The sequence below is a fragment of the Protobothrops mucrosquamatus genome, unplaced genomic scaffold, assembly GCF_001527695.2.
Source record: "Protobothrops mucrosquamatus isolate PMUCROS unplaced genomic scaffold, P.Mucros_1.0 scaffold822, whole genome shotgun sequence".
In the NCBI taxonomy this organism is placed as follows: domain Eukaryota; kingdom Metazoa; phylum Chordata; class Lepidosauria; order Squamata; family Viperidae; genus Protobothrops; species Protobothrops mucrosquamatus.
In genome coordinates this window covers 552,785-559,341 of record NW_015387083.1, presented here as the reverse complement: position 1 = coordinate 559,341, position 6,557 = coordinate 552,785, and positions in this window count along the sequence as shown.

Below are 6,557 nucleotides of genomic sequence, written 5' to 3'. Positions count from 1 at the left end.
CAGGCACGTCAAACTGCTGTTACATCTTGCACAGATGACAAATGAAAAGAATTCAGACAGACTCAGACTTCTGGGTTAGACATCGTGGAGTTATGGGCACAGGAAAACGAAGATCTGTTTTCCACGTCCGATTTCGCTTTGCTGGGGACCCTTACAAGGATCTAAAGTCGCCCTGGAGAGGTGACAAAGAAGAAGGGAACCCTTGTCAATTGTGGAGGGGTGGCAGCCCTTCTATTTGATCTGAGGAAGCCCTTCAAACTGGCAGAAGAAAGACTGACCGCATTTATGCGGCCGGCCAGAAGCCAACAACAACCCAAGAAAAGCACTAACTACCAACTTCTGAACAACACGGATGGAACTGGGTGAGAATAATCCTTTCTTTGTAACTTTAAAACTTTCTCCTGGAACAAAGAACTCCCAAAGCAAAGAATCCCCCAGATGATAGAGAGAAGGGGAATTTCCACCCTGTTCTTTCAGGAAAAGAGAAGTGGCAAATAACTTTCTTCAGGGGAAATTAGAGAAAACTACAAGATTAAATTGGGACTTAATAGCTTTGACAAACTTGGGGACTAAAAGTATTTTTAGGACTTTATGTTTGAAAAGATATTTGGAAAGTTGGTGAAATAGGTTTGGATTTAAAAGCTGGAAGATGGATGTTAACGACATCTAGTGGCGAACCTTGGCATTACAATTTATTATGCTTAAAGAAAATTTGGCACGAAGCCCAGACATAGATAAGGCCCTTTGTTGTTCCTGGAAGCTTTCATTTTTTCAGACTGCAGCTGGGAAAAAGGAAAAAAAAATCCTTGGGCTGTTTTATCTGTATGAAGGTGACAATAAACCATTCTAAATTGGCCAGCCTGGATTACAAATATTGACTGACTTTTAGTTTCAGGAATTATTAAGAAATATTAAAAAATAGTGGGAAAGTTGCTTCTGGACTATTTCTCTGTGGAAGAAACATGGATAACCAACAAAATGTAAATGGACTTCAGAAAGAAATTCTTTTCACATTGAAATCAATTCAAGAGACAATTGTTTTAAATCATGAGGAGACTAAAAATAATTTAAATAACATAAATGAGCAACTTTCCAACTTAAACCTACAAGTAAAAAATGTTCAGAAAATGACCATAAAGAATAAACTAGCAACTCAGGAACCAGAAGAAAAAATAGAGGAAACTGATATAAAGATAGAGGTTCTGAAAGAAGAAACCAACAGACAGGCACAGATAAATAAAAATTTGGAAGATCCAGATGTAACATCGGAAATGGGAAAGACATTTTACTTTTCAAGACTGCAGAACATACTTAAGGACAAGGAAGACGAATTGACAGAATGGATGACAGAGTTTTTAGGAGAAATGCTGAAAACTGGGGAACAAGAAACCAAAAGAGAAACTGAAGGAGAGAAAAAAGGAGACTGTTTAATGAATATAAATGGATTAAGCTTTTCTACAAAAAGTACTTTAACTAAATTGTCTTTTTTATTCCAAATAATATATATAGAAACAGAGGAAGAAATACTTGGTGACCTAAATGCACTGACTTGCAAAGTCATTTGGCAAAGGAAGAAAGCTAGGATAAGACTGAAGAAAATAGAGGTCCTGACTAATTAGATGAGGTATTATACCATCTAATGGCTGTTTGAATATGATTAAAAGAATAGACAATTGTTAGAAATAAAAGGACCATTATAAATTAGAAGGATGTGATTTATGACTAGGATAACATAATTTTCTATAAGATGGGAAATATGAAAATATTAAGTGGGTCAGTATAAAGGAAGCTTTTAGTTATCCAAATGTAATTAATTATGAGAAAAATGATAATTGATAACATTATTTTCAATATTGATGGGAAATTAAAACTGAAAAAAGAGAAAAAACAAGATACACATTGAATAAGGGAACTTTGATTGCAAATACATTTGAGATATTTTTTGGCTAGAGAAGATATTATAAACTGATATGTATGTATAACATTAGAAACATGTGATGATGATGTTTATATTTAATTGTATAGGTATTAATAGCAGTAAGAATTATATTTGCATAGTGTGGAAAAACTATTATTATTGGAAGAAGAGAGGACCAGGGAAATACTGGATGTTGTAGTATTGGATATTTTGAGTGAAAGTTAATATGTACCACTGAATGATAAAGGAATCCAGACATGAGTTGTTTATTAAGTACTTATAATTGTAAAATTTGAAATTAATAAAATATTTATTAAAAAAAAAAAGAATTCAGACAGACTCCAGGCAGCATGATTATTCTTCTTTAGGGATATAATTGTCACTAGAGCAGGAAACGATTTTTGTATCTGAAATATTTAGAATTCAAGGTGGTTGCTTTGAGTTTGAAAGACATGTCTCTGACACACCAGAAGCATTCTGAAACTGTTCTGACTACTCTGAAAATATTCTGAGCTTTGGTTAGCCCCATTTTGGATTTGAATCTATGATTTTGATCTCGGACAACTATTTTGAATTTAAAGCAGAAAGCTTTAAATTTGAAACTGGGCTTTAAGAGTTTTGAAATTGGAATATTTGGGGCACCGCTGTTACTTAATAGGTCCACCACTTTACTCTGGATATCAAAATCTTTCTCCCCATATTATTAGTCTTAATATTATTGTTACAGTGTGCTCCTTAAAATCTCCTTTCTACTCTCCTTTGCTTTTTTTTGTGTGTGTAATCCTGTCTGAATTTGATTTTGAATTCAGGATTTATCTTTTTCATTACATTGGCGTTGATCTGGTTGCAGATGCAGGAAATTCAGTTGTTGGTAGCTTGGAACGTTTCTCTGTGTCATTCATCATTTTTAATTCTTGCACACCTGTCTTATGCTTGGCATAAAGTAGCAATCACTGGTTTGGCTAATGGAATGTCTATCACAAGTCAGTCAGTTGCCAAGTACACTGCTAATGATGTTTCCTTAAGCCAGTTAGCAGGCTGCTCTAATAAAAGATTTGTCTCAGCACCGTCTTTCTCTGCAGAAGCTTGAGATTTGATTTTTGCTAATAGTAACAGATATTTGGAACTAGTATGAAGCCCATGTGTCAAGCAGGAGCAGCTGCACTAGATTGTCTTAAACATACAATGCATGTTACATATGCTGTCTGAAGCTTCTCAAATCTTACTCTACAGCTTCTGTGACAGAAAAGAGGACAGAATGTTATCCTGAAGGGTCGTGTTCCATCGGCTTTAAAACCAACTGCATGAAGCTGAACATGGACATAAGAGACCCACATTGATTTTAAGTTATGGAAAGAAGCTGGCTGCTTTTTTCAGCTGTCTCAACAAGGGTTGAATGTTTCAGTCAAAGAAGATGCTAATACCATTAATTTGATTTCCTGCACTGTTTTATTGTCTGATTTCAGAACAGCAGACCTTTCTTTTCAATAATTTGATTCAGGTGTCAACATGATAAATGGCAAATATGACCCCACATCATTTCAATTTTTATTTTCTTCACGATTCCTTCTTTTCTCATCCTATCTATTCTTGTCCTCCATTTCAGTTCCTTCTCCTCGGTTTTGCAGCCAAATGAGCTTCTTCAGTCTTCCCATAATTTTGTTAATCCTCTCCTTTTCTTGTATGCCATTGTTTTGGTTTTAAAGCTAAGATACTCATTTGTACTCGAGAATCACTTTGCATGGGGCTGTTTTTCTAAAAAGAAAAAAAACACTTCTCTTTCTGATTTTTAAAGAACATAGTTCACTTTCAGGTAGCACTGAAGATGTTACCTAATTTGGGTAACGAAACATCTGCAAGAAAACAACCAAACTCAGACAGCACCAAAGATCCCTCATACTTCACTTTAACTTTAAAAAATATTCTATGAAACGTCTCCTTAGAACATTTTATATGTTTTGTACAATTCTCTTTACTGTTCATATTCCTCCTTGGTTCTTGGCTTAAGATGATTAGCTCTGAATATTTTTAGTTGTAGATTGGTGAGTCAGTTATATTGGAAATATGTACTGGCAACAGATATAGCTGGTGAACATAGACTAAGTACTCCAGAAAACTCTGAACTGCTGTTCACAATTCAGGTTATCTCTAGTCTCATTTCCCATTATTATTCTTTGTAGTGAGTCACTGTGAAAAAAAAAGAAGTCTGGTATAGAGATAGTGGTTAGCAAAAGGTTCTTCCTTACACTCTTATATAATTAGTGCTTGGGAATGAATCAGTCTAGTTGAATAGTGAGCAATTCAGGTCAAACGAGAGAGCTTTCTTACACAACTCATAGCTAAGCTATAGGATTTGCTATGACAAGAAGACCACCCATTTAGATAACTTTAAAAGAGAAATTCATTAATTCAACCAATCCATGGAGGATAAAGTTATTAAAGGCTGCTAATTGGGGTGCTCGTATTAGGGACATCAGATCTGAAAAGCAAAACTATAGAAATCGTTAGATGGTAGCAAAGATATTTAGAAACTCTGCTGCCATCTAGTGGTTATCTGAAATTTTGCTGCCAGATATGATTCCACAAGCAATAGGTCAGTGATGGTGAACCTTTTAGAGACCGAGTGCCCAAACCACAACCCCAAACTCAGTTATTTATCGCAAAGTGCCAGGGCCGCATCAGCATTGTGGTGCCCTCAGGGGGGAGATGGGGGTGTGGCCCATTGGGTGGGCATGGCTCCAGTTGTCACGGCAGACTGGGTGGGTGTGGCTGGGGTGGGCATGGCCACCTCGATGTTGCTCATGGGGGGCACCTGTGGGGGCCGGGCAGGGTTGGGGGAGATCCAGGGGGTCTCTGGTGGGTGGAGCGGTGGGCAGGAAGCCAAGCATAGATGGGGGGGAGGCACACAATCCTAGCTGGGACTTGGGGAGGGCATGGTGCCGATGAGGATCCGGCTTTCCCTGCTCGGGGTGGCCTTTGGCTTGCTGGCTGAGGGCGTGCTCCACCTCTACTCGAGCTTGCTAGCTGGCCGCTTCGCCTTCTTTGTGCTGGGTTGGGCAGCCGCTCCGGGCAGCGGCGGCCTAATGGACCTGTGCAAGCTGCTGGCAGCAGCAGCGTGCATGCCCATAGAGGGGGCTCTGAGTGCCGCCTCTGGCACGCGCGCCATAGGTTCGCCACCACTGCAATAGGTTAATCCCACGTTGGAAACAGTTACCTCTAGAAATCTTTCTTAACTCCATCTAGAGGAGGGGATTGAGCCTAAGACCTTTCCTGTGCAAGTTAGATGCTCTTTCACTGAGCTACAGTTTCTCTTCCTCTGATGTCTAAAGCAGGCTTTAAAAATAATACATTCTTTTTGTTCAAGATAGATAACTTTCCCTGCAGTGAATGAATCCATCTACTCCTCTCTTCTCCTCCCTATGCACTCTGCTAACCCTGGCAGTTTCTCGCCAGCCTGCTTAATACAATCAAATCCAGCCCTCACAAAATCAAATTCTCTGCACAACTGAATTATTTTAACTGGGCTTAAAGCTGAAAAACTCAGTACTTCTCCCCACTGATGTACATGAAATGAAAGTAAACTTAGATCAGGTTGTTTGAATTAGAAACTTGTTCCATTTTTTTTGGTAGGTGCATTAGTCCAGGTGGTAAAAGTTCCTAGCCTATCTGATTGCATTTCCTCTGAAGATTGCAGAAAAGCTAAAGTATTAAGATGGATATTGCATAGATCTGAAGATCTGAACATGACCCTGGTCCTATTACGCGACTCTTTTAAAGTATCAAAAAGAGACCAATATCTTTCATACACTTGCTTCCACTGGTATTTGAAAAATCTCTGTTGCTTTATTACTGACTGTTCTTTGAAAATCCAAGAGCCTAACGGAATAATCCTCCCACTGGGAACTGTGAGATCCAAAAGTGGAGAACTAGCAGGGCAGAACAGAAGAACTATCTTGCTGGTTGGCTTTTATCACCTTCCCCCCTCCCATTGCAAGCAAAGGGATGAGGGATTAATTGTTTATAGCAATTCCATGACTAGAAGTTTTCTTCCATGTAGGAAGAGTCTGCCAAAAGTATTCTTCTCGTCTCGGCTCTCTTTTTGTTCTGATATCAGAAAAGCAAAAGGTCCAAGGAGACATGGGACAAAAATCCTCAAAGATGATGAATCCACGTATCCCTTGTTTAGGTTTAGCACGGTATGTATGGGGCTTGAAAGGAAAAGCTCCGGATCAAACCAAATTGGACAATAAATATGCAGGACAGCAATAATACTCATAAACATATAATATTATTATAATTTATGGCCCAACTCACTATAGTTAAAGCAGTGAAGTCATATTAATAAATAGCAACTCGTAAATGCTACAGAGTAATAGTATATCTAATGAGATATTACATTGATCTACAGCAGCAAATTACACTTCTTTGATTGTTAAGTAATACCATGCTTTTGAGTTTATGAGGTAATTTAAAACTTCCAGAGATTTTTCTAATGCTGATTGAACAGAAGCAGTTCAAAGTTTTAGTTAGTTTACATGCCAATTGGGAACAAGTTTTCCTATGGAGTCCTTGAGTCCTTGGTGCTCTGTGATTGGTTCTTTGATTACAGATGTTTCATTGTTCAGTTAGGTAACATCAT